This window comes from Schistocerca serialis, chromosome 6 (assembly GCF_023864345.2).
Source record: "Schistocerca serialis cubense isolate TAMUIC-IGC-003099 chromosome 6, iqSchSeri2.2, whole genome shotgun sequence".
NCBI lineage: Eukaryota > Metazoa > Arthropoda > Insecta > Orthoptera > Acrididae > Schistocerca > Schistocerca serialis.
Window position 1 is genome coordinate 337,871,182 of NC_064643.1, and position 13,761 is coordinate 337,884,942.

Consider the following 13,761-nt stretch of genomic DNA (forward strand, 5'->3'; position numbering starts at 1 on the left):
AATAAATACATGTTCGCTAATAGTGCGATGATTTAAATACGCTGCTGTGGAACAGATGTCTTAAGTAATATGGAATCTGAATATCATTCAGTTAGGTATCATTTTCCGTTGCCTCCTGCATGCCCCAGTCTAGGGGCAGTTTCCCGCGCCAAGGGCTGCAGTGCCCTGAGCCTCATTCGGCTCCTCCGCCCTCGAGACTAGGCCGCTGGCAGAAGGGTCACTATTTAGGCCAGAAATCTTGGGCCGTCATTATTGAAGGTTTTCATTAGTAGTTGAGCAGTGGCCGAAATGCAACCTAGGACCTACATTCTAATTGGTTACTCTGCCCCAAGACCTCGATGAAAAGTCAAGCGACAGCACTCTCAGTACCTGCCAACATGGCACGTGTGTTCAGTATGCGTCAGGATGATTTATTACGTCAGCGGCCAGGTGTGCTGAGAGAAACTGCTTCTCGGTAACTTCTCCAGATTGTTCTCTAGTAAACACTAAAATAGTTTCTGGTATGTGAACCACTAAACCCGGGTTCCCGGGTTCGATTCCCGGCGGGGTCAGGGATTTTCTCTGCCTCGTGATGGCTGGGTGTTGTGTGATGTCCTTAGGTTAGTTAGGTTTAAGTAGTTCTGAGTTCTAGGGGACTGATGACCATAGATGTTAAGTCCCATAGTGCTCAGAGCCATTTGAACCACTAAAGAGTAAATTTCTATGTGACACAAATGTTAAATATCTGCTGCAGGTCCCCGTGCAGAGTTTGATGAACACGTGGCCCTTCAACATCGTGAACAGCGCAGCGCAACTACTTGGAATCGTACCGATGAGAGCTGATCAGGTAGGTGACGTTACCTTACTAAAAAAAACAATCCCCCTTCCAAAAAGTTTCCGACATAATGGCATTTCAGTTGGTGACAACACTGCGGGACGTACAAATATGACGCTGCGTACCAAGGTTCTAGACGTTTTAAGGAAACGAATTCTGCAAAATAATTCAGTTCTCAAATATAGTCCTCGTTACTTGTCAAATAAAAATTACTGTTCTTCTTAGTGCCCGATGAAAATGTAACGGGCCATAGATAAATTTACTGGTGACTGACCAACGAAAACTTAAATAACTGCAATAAAAAGGTTTCAAATGTACTGAAACGGCATGACATATTCGAAGAATGTAACATGAGCTAAAAAACATGTACATTCACCGCAAGCGGCTGTATAGATCCTGGCAGTGTACTATATAATATTAGCAATTTCCGGTCTTCGTCCCTTGATATGATGGTTTAGCAGAAATTTATCACTCATGGTAGGCGTCCTAATAACTCCTGATACCAAGAGTTCGTGCTGAAAAGCAATGCTTCAGAATTTTCTATTCTGTAATATCGGTTGAGGTATTACATGTCACGCTGATTACTCGGTAGACTTTCCCGCTTCCTGACGCAAGTTGCAGTCCTCTCCCACCGCAGGACACAATTGTAGCGTGCAACATGGCAATGTATAACGTAACCGTCGGAACTATGAGAAATACCGCCAATGGTGTGTTGGAGCGAAATAAAATTGGCATCCCTGCACATACCTATGTTTAATGTGTAACTGCCCGAAGTTTGTGTTGTATGTCTGTCAACTATTGGTCAGCGCTGTATTAAGTAGAACGCTCTGATGCACAAGTAGGCGAACTTCGAGACGGCAGATTGAGGAGCACCGCGTTGTAATGACCCTCGCTTGACCACTAGAAAAATTAAGTATTCCTGATAAGAGCAAAAAGAACAGATAGGCAGCCTCGAAACTTTCCGCTGCAAAATTGATTATAACTACTATTCCTTACTCTTTACCAGGTCCTCTATCCTTCCTAATTTTAAGAGATTTAAATAAATCTGTCCTATGTTACTTTCTAACATGAAAACTGAAACTGACTTTTTCATCGAAAATATAATATTGAGTGCTGTGGCTCTCAATTACTCTCGTGGCTGAAAAAGAGTAAATTATTAATTTTGCAGTAATGCATGGCGTCTCCGGAATGCAACAGTGCACCCACGGTTAAAGTCCTTCTTAGCAGCCAGCGTAAGAAACGGATTTCCTACGTCTGTGTCGTAATATAGCTCTGAAAAAATTCTTAACGCTGTTACTGAAGAGTCAGACGGATACGATTCTGAACAACTGTGATAGTCTGTGTCGGTAGCGCAAGTTTCACAAATTTTTGCTTTCCACAAAAGAGAACCTGGTCATTCCAAAAGACCGTGTTATTACTGGGATCGCACAGTACTACCTACCATTAAAGTCTCTGCTTGCTTGCATTTTGTATCCTAATTGCTAGGAGAGGAAAGATGAGCATAACATTCACTTAAGAAATGATAGCAATTTTACCTTTTAAGATATTTCATAAAAACATTCTTCTCAGTGCTCAACTATTATAGCATATATTCAGCTTCTTATAAGAGCACACACTGGAAAAAATTTTCTGATATTTCGGAGCAATGGCGGCTGTCGTTTAACAGTAGTACACCTCCCTTTAAAATACGTCCTTAGTTAGACGTGTCTACTATAAGACAAAAAATCATTAGTAGAGTCACGGAATAAACTAGTTTGTTAAAGATCACGGATCGCTAACAAGCCAACGATGTTGTTCAAATGCTGCGCTCTCGCAGGCGAAAGCACTAACTTATGTTATTTATAACTGAGTTGTATTTAAACACATTGTTTTGGTGGTAAGTAATAGCACTTCATTGTTGGCATAAGATTTTCGAGCCGTCGTAGTACTCAGTATTTGGATCTCTCACAGTTCCCATTACACGTTATGAAGTGATACTATTAGGGCATGCATTAATTTTGCGTAAAACTCAAGGAAACGGTTAAAGAGATACATAAGCAGGACGCATACGGTGATGAGCGATTAAGCCGTTCTCGGTATTATGAATGGTTAACACGGTTTAGAAATGACCGGGCAGAAGTTAAGACAACCCTCGCTCTTTGACGTCCACCGACGACGTTCATATCAGGAACACTAACGAAATTGTGCGTGCCAAACGAAGGCTGTCAAATTGCAGAAGAATGTAACATTTCAGTTGCATCGTGTCGTGAAGTCTGACACAGCATATTTGAATGCGTCGTGTTGCGGCTAATTTCGTCCTACGGCGCACGAGTCAAGACTAGAAAGACCTTCGCCTCGCAATCTGTGAACAGCTTTTGGATCACGAAAATGATATTCCTTAAGACAATCATAACTGGTGATTAGACAGGGGTCGACGGTTATGATTAAACCAATCTTCGGAATGAGTCGGGAGAGCTCTTCAGGTCAGATCAAATGTCAAAGCCATGCTGATAGTTTTTTGACTTCGAAGGATTAGTTCCATCATGAATTTGTGCCACAGGGCCAGACTGTTAATATATGGTACTATCGGAACGAGTTGCGACGCATATGGGAAAGAAACGGCATGAAATGAAATGTGGCGAGACAGTTCATGGCTCATGCATTACGGTAACGCACCCGCAAATTCATCCCTGTTGGTGCGAGACTACTGCACAAAAATCGAAATCACTGTGCTGCCTCATCGTCTGTACTCTACAGGACCTGGCACCTGCAGACCACCTTAATTTCCAAAGTTGAATATCCCGTTGAAAAGACGAAGATCTGCGACGATGGACGAGACAAAATTCAGACGGCGCTTCGCGCAATCCAACAACAGGCGTACCAAGACTTACTCCGGAAGTCGAAACGGTGTTGCGAGCGATGTATCAATTCTGGAAGAGAGTATTTCGAAGGAGACCATGTACAATAAGTAAAAAGTAAGCGCAGAAAAATTTTGTGCACAAAGTTCCGGAATATTTTTGAACAGACCTTACAGGTAAGCCGAACGTTTGTAAGGCGCACTGGCTGAAATCTGGTAAGTGCGTCTACCGGTGTCTGTGCTTCGTAAGAACTCTGAACAAGAGTTCTCAGCTTATTGTCTAGTGGTAGTGTTGTTGCCTCTGAATCGAGGGGTCCCGGGTTTAATTCCCGGCGGGGCTGGGATTTTTTTCCCCCAGGAACTAGCGAGACTGGAAAGTGAAGATATTCGGAATTTGTACGGGCGCCGATAACCACGCCGTTGAACGCCCCACAACCTAAACAATCCTCTGGACACAGAAATAATTAGGAATTAGTCACACTAGTTCCTTAAGATACTTCGGTATTTCCCAGAACTCAAAATTCAGCGTAGTTCCTCCATTGACCTACAGTCTTAAATGACATGATCCTATATTCGTCCTCAAATATTGTAGCCAGACACTGTGTATTCTGTTCAGTATAGGCATTGCACTGGATTTATCCAAATTTTAGAGCTGCCGTTTATTACAAAAACAGGAGTGTCCTTACTGTTCTCCAACAAAGGTACTTCAATGTACACAAGAGCAGTTAACGAACAATCCAAAACAGAAGAATCGTATGCGATTCGTTTGTGTACGTCAACACCACTTAACTGTAACTACTCAACCTCGGTATTATTGCACTTGACCATCACCGGAAACACTCGGTGATTTTAGGGTAAATAAGTACAGTGGTGACTAAGAAAAACGAATCGAACTGTTAATGGTTTCAGATAAGATGCGCATAATACTGTCAATCAAAAAAAATTGTTCAAATGGCTCTGAGCACTATGGGACTTAACTGCTGAGGTCATTAGTCCCCTAGAACTTAGAACTAGTTAAACCTAACTAACTTAAGGACATCACAAACATCCATGCCCGAGGCAAGATTCGAACCTGCGACCGTAGCGGTCTTGCGGTTCCAGACTGCAGCGCCTTTAACCGCACGGCCACTTCGGCCGGCTGCTGTCAATCCCGATTACGTACTGAATCAGTATAAGCCGACTGATGCCTTCTCATTCCCAGGTGCAATAATATTATGGTCGACTGATACGCTTACTGCGGATTACATCCGGTGTTACATTTGGACACCGGCATCTAATATACCTTAGAGTTGCATTGATAAAATTCGTAAGCCCAATCAGTACTAATTCAATGAATGTAAACCAGAAAAAACGTAGTTCAAAGATTCAGATAAAATATTTCAGCATTTAAAAACCTTTCTCTATTTTAAAATCCTTCATACTGACACTTATCCTCAAAGTATCTCTCCTCTACCTTTCTACTCCATCTGGTCTTTATTCATAGATGTAGCGATAATCCCGCTCCGACTGATGGTGTAAAACGCTTTTGCAGTAAACATTTGCAGTTACACAAACTCTTTAGCACTTCAGTTCTGCTAGTATTTCCCTCCGTGAAATATAAAACTGCATCAATTTTTAGTACTTTAAATCTGCACAATGTACTTTAACATCTAATCCAAACATTTCTAGTAAATTGAGGATGCCTCACACCCTATTTTTCCATGAAGACAATTCGTCAGTAGTTCACGGTTTGCAAAAAATCTGAATGTCGTCTCAATAAAATTCGTAACACGTTCTGCGAGAGTGTGTTAACCTGAATGTTGCATTTCTTCCAATGGACTTATATCAATCCTCTTCAAGCTACAGACGATGCCTTTCTTGGTGGTGGATAGCTTGTGAAAGGAATTTTGCCAACACAGCACACCTAATTCTCTCTCCAACAATACAACTGAAGAGAATGAATGTAAGAGTAAGGTTGCCTTTTCTTCTCCTAGTAGTTTTCCATCCTCAAGAGTTTATTTCCTCTCCAGCAAGCAATGAAGCCTACCACCAATACTCTTTTTGGATATAGCCGACTTAGCTGTTGGATTGTTTATTACTTCATTATCTTGATCTTTAATTACCTCAATTCTCTATAACAACTCTGAAAGAAGTGCCCATCACGACTGCCCAAACGTCTGAAAGGTGGATGTAGCTGCGAGTGCAGATTTAATAATTTCCATATTTTATTTCTAACGCTGCGATCAACGTAACTTATACACAACAGATTACTCTGTAAATGAAGACAATTTTTTCCGTCCTCCCCCCTTAATAAGCACTTCGTTCTTGGTCATCCATTCTTAATACTTCCTCTTGGTTCTTGAACATAGTGTATTACGTCTTTCCCTATGACTCACTCCTTTCGTCATAATTTCGAATATCTAGCACCATTCTGCCTTTTACAACGCTGTTTCGAGATGAGTAAATCCTATGAACGAGTCTAGACGTTCCTTCACCCTTGTTTCTACTATCAAGGATGACGTAAGAACTGCCTATTACTCGGTGACTATCAGCTTACATTTTGGAAAGATAACCTCGCAGCTCCTATATTTTTCTTTTCCGTACTTCTGCGTATTGTCTTTGTCAGCAACCTGCACACTTCAGCCTTCAAGCTAACTGAGCTTAACAAATGCCCTGGCTATTTTTGTTAAATAAATAGATCGTGTTAATCCGTTCACACAATATGAAAAGAGGGGGCAACCCGGAGTATTAATGTCATTTGTCGTTTATGTTTATACAAATAAAATCATATTAAACACAGCAATGATCACTCCCTCGTAACAAACAGCCAAAGGGCGAAAATGTGTAACAGACATTAACACAAAGTAAAGAAGAGTAGCATTTCACGTTAGGAAAACGGTAAAAATGAGGCCTCTGGGCCTATTTCCACATTTTCTGCAATCGACCAAGCTGAGTTGCTAATCGCAGAAACTCCTAAAATTTATAGTACAATAGGTAATTTCATATACGGCCACAAGTTATTTCATAGTAGCATTAACAGTGCCTTATACCAAGAAAGAAGCGAACATACTGCTCAAGCAGAAGAATGTTTCCCCCATCTTGTAACTTTTTAAAATTACACTAAAGCACCTCTAGAAGATAGGTGAAAGCAATGCAATGGCAGCTCTGGATAAAGCCATTTAAGAGAAACTCTTTCAAATTAATTATGAATCACTAATGGTTGAGAGAAAGCTGTCACTTTATTACAAAATTCTGATAAGCAAGATGTTACGAGGGATGGGATAAAACTTTGAATAAGAGTACATGGCGTAAAATATAAGAACTTACGGCGCTCCAACAGACGGCCTAAATTACTATGTCTGGGTCAATCGTCCATACGACGACAAAAGTTAACAAGGCGGCGGCGCGTAACATCAACGGGTCCCCGCGCCCGTTAGGCTCAAAGGAGTCAGCCGCAAGCTGAGTTTGCTTATTGCTGTTAACAAGACACATGCATGAGTGCCAAAGAAGTGGTTTAACAATTATTAATGAAACCCTTACAAGAATATACCAGAGAGTAGCAACTTACCTTTCACTCTCGTAACAAATATCTCTATTCGAGAAATAGGAACATGAGAATTAAAGCAGCCTCAAACTTCAATCAGCTTACTAAGTCACAATTATAATCAAAGGCACAGACACAAATACAGCTGATAACTATCAGGCCACCAAGCCCTTTTTGTGCGTATATTACAAATAACGCGAGAACGAACGAGCTTACCTCTCCAGAATTGCAATTAACCAGATTCTCACCCCATTAGCTGCTTACGCAACACTTTAAGCAAGGAAATCTATAACACAATTTACATATATATTAGACACATGAGGTTTAAATCCACTCCCACAATAAAAAATAACTGCTAAAATAACCAGCAGCAGAAAATATAACTAGTAAATTTAATTCACTTTACTCAGTTTTTCGTGTGGCTAATTAAACTTAACATTTCAGTCAGAATTTCACGTAGCCATCCATAAGAAAACTGAAACTTCCTGGCTGATTAAAACTGTGTCCTGGACAGACTCGAACTCGGGACCTTTGCTCTTCGTGGGCAAGTGCTCTACAATCTGAGCTACCCAAGCTCGACTCACGCCCCGTCCTCACAGCTTTACTTCTGCCAGTATCTCGTCTCCTACCATCCAAACTTTACAGAAGCTCTCATTCTGGGGACATAAGAAAACTGTCCAATTACATCATAAAATTGTTTAAAGAATACTGGACTAAAATTAACGAAACTCTTACTAAAAAAATGGTGGCTACCAACATTCAAATAAAGCACGGCAATCTTGAAAGTAATCATCCATACTGTAAAAAGATAAATAACATTAAATAACTGCCTTCACTGCGTATGTATTAACATAAAATGTTTAAATCTACTATAGATGGACTTCAAGCGACCAAATCTGTTTAGCAAGAGTAATAGAAGGCAGATTTCAGACTACCTAACAGATCAAAACGAAAATTTCTGTTCCGACACTGACAATGTTGAGTGTTTATGGAAAAAGTTCAAGGCAATCGTAAAATGCGTTTTAGACAGGTACGTACCGAGTACGTGAGGGACGGGGAAAACCCACCGTGGTACAACAACAACAAAGTTAGGAAACTACTGCGAAAGCAAAGAGCTTTAAACGCAGCCAAAACCTCTCAGACAAACAGAAGCTAAACGATGTCAAAGTTAGCGTAAGGAGGGCTATGCGTGAAGCGTTCAGTGAATTCGAAAGTAAAATTCTATGTACCGACTTGACAGAAAATCCTAGGAAGTTCTGGTCTTACGTTAAATCAATAAGTGGCTCGAAACAGCATATCCAGACACTCCGGGATGATGATGGCATTGAAACAGAGGATGACACGCGTAAAGCTGAAATACTAAACACCTTTTTCCAAAGCTGTTTCACAGAGGAAGACCGCACTGCAGTTCCTTCTCTAAATCCTCGCACAAACGAAAAAATGGCTGACATCGAAATAAGTGTCCAAGGAATAGAAAAGCAACTGGAATCACTCAACAGAGGAAAGTCCACTGGACCTGACGGGATACCAATTCGCTTCTACACAGAGTACGCGAAAGAACTTGCCCCCCTTCTAACAGCCGTGTACCGCAAGTCTCTAGAGGAACGGAAGGTTTCAAATGATTGGAAAAGAGCACAGGTAGTCCCAGTCTTGAAGAAGGGTCGTCGAGCAGATGCGCAAAACTATAGACCTATATCTCTGACGTCGATCTGTTGTAGAATTTTAGAACATGTTTTTTGCTCCAGTATCATGTCGTTTTTGGAAACACAGAATCTACTCTGTAGGAATCAACATGGATTCCGGAAACAGCGATCGTGTGAGACCCAACTCGCTTTATTTGTTCATGAGACCCAGAAAATATTAGATACAGGCTCCCAGGTAGATGCTATTTTTCTTGACTTCCGGAAGGCGTTCGATACAGCTCCGCACTGTCGCCTGATAAACAAAGTAAGGCCCTACGGAATATCAGACCAGCTGTGTGGCTGGATTGAAGAGTTTTTAGCAAACAGAACACAGCATGTTGTTATCAATGGAGAGACGTCTACAGACGTTAAAGTAACCTCTGGCGTGCCACAGGGGAGTGTTATAGGACCATTGCTTTTTCACAATATATAAATGACCTAGTAGATAGTGTCGGAAGTACCATGCGGCTTTTCGCGGATGATGCTGTAGTATACAGAGAAGTAGCAGCATTAGAAAACTGTAGCGAAATGCAGGAAGATCTGCAGCGGATAGGCACTTGGTGCAGGGGGTGGCGACTGACCCTTAACATAGACAAATGTAATGTATTGCGAATACATAGAAGGATCCTTTATTGTATGATTATATGATAGCGGAACAAACACTGGTAGCAGTTACTTCTGTAAAATATCTGGGAGTGTGCGTGTTGAACGATTTGAACTGGAATGATCATATAAAATTAATTTTTGGCAAGGCGGGTACCAGGTTGAGATTCATTGGGAGAGTCCTTAGAAAATGTAGTCCATCAACAAAGGAGGTGGCTTACAAAACACTCATTCGACCTATACTTGAGTATTGCTCATCAGTGTGGGATCCGTACCAGATCGGGTTGACGGAGGAGGTAGAGAAGATCCAAAGAAGAGCGGCGTGTTTCGACACAGGGTTATTTGGTAACCGTGATAGCGTTACGGAGATGTTTAGGAAACTCAAGTGGCAGACTCTGTAAGAGAGGCGCTCTGCATCGCGGTGTAGTTTGCTCGCCAGGTTTCGAGAGGGTGCGTTTCTGGATGAGGTATCGAATATATTGCTTCCCCCTACTTATACCTCCCGAGGAGACCACGAATGTAAAATTAGAGAGATTAGAGCGCGCACGGAGGCTTTCAGACAGTCGTTCTTCCCGCGAACCATACGCGATTGGAACAGGAAAGGGAGGTAATGACAGTAGCACGTAAAGTGCCCTCCGCCACACACCGTTGGGTGGCTTGCGGAGTATAAATGTAGATGTAGATTAGAAATTACACATGCAATAAATAACGCAGAAAACAGCCCTTAGAGTGGCACTGAAAGGCACAAAAACACAATTTAAAAAATTAATAAATAAAAAGTGGAGCTCAATTAGTAATCACATTAAATCAAGTCCATCAGGAAACCACCAAGAGCAAGCAAAGCCAGAAGCTCTGGTAGTAAGAGCACTGCGCATTAGAGGTGCAAAACGCGAAGGCAAGTTGAATATTGTCAGGACAGCGCTAAATATCCAGTCACACGCACCACTGAATCGCCTGAATCACAAACCAAGAGACGTAAAGACTGATAGAATTGATATAATAGGTCGCCCTCCCCCAGAAATTGCAGCAGGCGAGAAATGCTAAGGCCGTGACCAAAACAAGCATCTGAAGAATACAGCTGCCCCTGGTCGTCATGGTCGTCGTTTCACACGGAGAATCGATACACACAGGAAATTGGAGCCATACGCACATATGACTACAGAAGGCTGCGAAGAAGCGGTAAGGATCCGTCACCATGGCTCAGGTAAGCCTCTTGACATGCAGAGGGTAAAATCTGGAATAGCATTTGGTAGATACTGTTCCTAACTACTTCATAAATTACTCGAGTTCATATCTTTCTCCATACATAATGGTCTGAGGTAATGTAATGTCGTGTGACACTGGCCTCCTGTCGGGTAGACCGTTCGCCGGGTGCAAGTCTTTAGATTTGACCCCACTTCGAAGACTTGCGCGTCGATAGGGTGAAATTATTAGGGCAACACAACACCCAGTCTCTGAGCGGAGAAAATCTCCAAACCAGCCGGGAATCGAACCCGTGCCCTTAATATTGACATTCTGTCGCGCTGACCATTCAGCTACTGGGGTCTGGGGTAACACCCTTAAAGTTTCGGGACAGCAAAGCTTGGAGTACGGTGGTGAAGGCCAGTTGGCACTCTGTGCACTAATGAAATAGCATTAGTAGGACACACATGTTACAGCTAAATCTTCTCCGCACCCATGGCAAGACAGTGTATGCAGCACACAGCCTTGGAACATGCTGACTCGTACACTACAGGTTTCAAGGCCGTTAGCTCTACAGCAAATGCTCACCTAATAAAGCTAATCCATACAGGTCAGACATGACTTGTACAGTGCTTATTGCTAGGGCAGGCACTCTCATGGATGATAAAGGGGTGTGATAGGGCAAACTCGAGTAACTGCACGTGAGTCAGATAGTTCCGAACAGTTACGTCACGACCTCTCCAGCAGAGATAGGCTATGGTGCTGGTATCTGCTCAGAGATGCAAATCGAGGTCAGCAGCCTTTACTGCACATCATGGATACAGCAAAAGGTTGACAGTACACAAAACACCATGACCTCGGCTCTCAGCAAGCCATAGATATAAGCTCTGAAGACTTAATATGAATGGATGAGGTGTTTGCAGCTCACAGCGACCGGGTTCAGCATACAGGACAAGCAGCAATCTTTGAAGTACACCTACCGAATGATAGGCAGTAAATCACCGATGGTGCCCTGTGTTGGCTGGCATCATCGCTGGTTTATTGTAACAGAAACGGATATGGGCTTTGAAGCCTGTCCATCCGAGACAATGACGTTATCTTTTAATGATGAGCGCATTTGTTCCATTTTCTAGTCTTGCCAGCATCCTTCGTCACACTTCGGTGTCAGAACAGTAGCTTTGAGGGCTTCAGCTCGGTGTTCCACCTAGTCACTGGGCTGAAACGTGTTCTTATGGAATATCTACTCAGTCTTGCAACATCTTAGTGTGTTGTCAGAACAATGTTACCTCTCCTCGGAGAAGTCATACTGCTGAGTTCCCAAGGGGGTGTGCCATAGTGTTCACAGGATCCTCTCTCTCTGTAATTCTGATCGCTACACGGAAAATTACCCTAGTTGCACTTGACTTAGGGCTGACTGGAGAAACCTTAAAGAAGATAGTTTGCAGTGTAACATGTACTTACCATAAATTACTTGAGGGAAAATACAAATCAAACGTTCCATACTGAAATTTCTGCATGTATGTTCCAGCAACCATCGGAAGCCGAATCAACACCTATGCCTCCTCAGGAACCTGTGAAGAGCTGCTCCCAGTCAGATACGTTGACCCAGATTAAGACAGAGGAACACGCAGCACCCAGCTCTAGCGAGGTTAGTACAGATTCCTATTGCCAGGATAACTATTTCTAGAAAGAAATTGTCGAGTAAAAATCAGTTCTATCATCAGCAGTAAATGAGTAGCACAGTAAAACGCACCTAAAAATAGGGAGACACTTGGGCTGTAATATCGTTCGGGACTAAGTTTATGGCATCTCCTTTATACAGCAAATGCTCAGTATAAAGATTTAAGCAGGAAGTAACTCATTTATTAACCGTGTAACATTCTCTAGCTTGTTAGTAGAGGTAACAAGTGTAACAGGTAATTACTGTTTAGATGTTTAGATGTTTAGATGTTTAGATGTTTAGATGTTTAGATGTTTAGATGTTTAGATGTTTAGATGTTTAGATGTTTAGATGTTTAGATGTTTAGATGTTTAGATGTTTAGATGTTTAGATGTTTAGATGTTTAGATGTTTAGATGTTTAGATGTTTAGATGTTTAGATGTTTAGATGTTTAGATGTTTAGATGTTTAGATGTTTAGATGTTTAGATGTTTAGATGTTTAGATGTTTAGATGTTTAGATGTTTAGATGTTTAGATGTTTAGATGTTTAGATGTTTAGATGTTTAGATGTTTAGATGTTTAGATGTTTAGATGTTTAGATGTTTAGATGTTTAGATGTTTAGATGTTTAGATGTTTAGATGTTTAGATGTTTAGATGTTTAGATGTTTAGATGTTTAGATGTTTATCCGCACCTGGCTTCCATTATATAGGAATATCTGACGAGGTAGTAGGCTTGAAGAAAGCCTTATATTCTATGAAATCCCAGACAGTCCCGAAGACCGAAAAACTCACGTGAACTATTACGAAGTTCATTTCGTTTATCTGCGTCCATTCTCGTGGATAGTATCACGCCTTTAAATAGTAAGTTTATAATTCATATTTAGTATTTATTTATGTGCCCTGTCTCAGCACCATCTCTGAATAGGTGGTAAATAACTAAATTACCACTTACCCCAGTACACGATATCACCCACCCTAATAAGCTCTTTCCTCACGGGCATCTGTCAGTTATCCTATATACAACAGGATTGTACGTTTCGATGGCAATAAAAGTTCTTATACCAAATATTAAAAGACTGAGTGTTAAGAAAGAAGCCGTTACAGTGTGCATTTAAAATTTCCCGTAGAGTAAATGCACTGATCAGCCAGAACGTAATAAACACTTACCTAGTAGCCGGTATGTCCGCCTTTTGCATGGATAACAGTAGCGACGCACACTGGCAAGGAAGCAATGACAGTTCGGTGGGTTGCTGGAGGAACACACACACACACACACACACACACACACACACACACACACACACACACACACACACACACATACACATACACATACACATACACACATACACTGAGCACGTGCGCGCCACCTAATTCCTGTAAAACCCAGGAGGGGCGATGAATTCTGATGCCATGTTCAATCGCACCCTAGATGTGCTCGGTCGGGTTCACATCTAGCG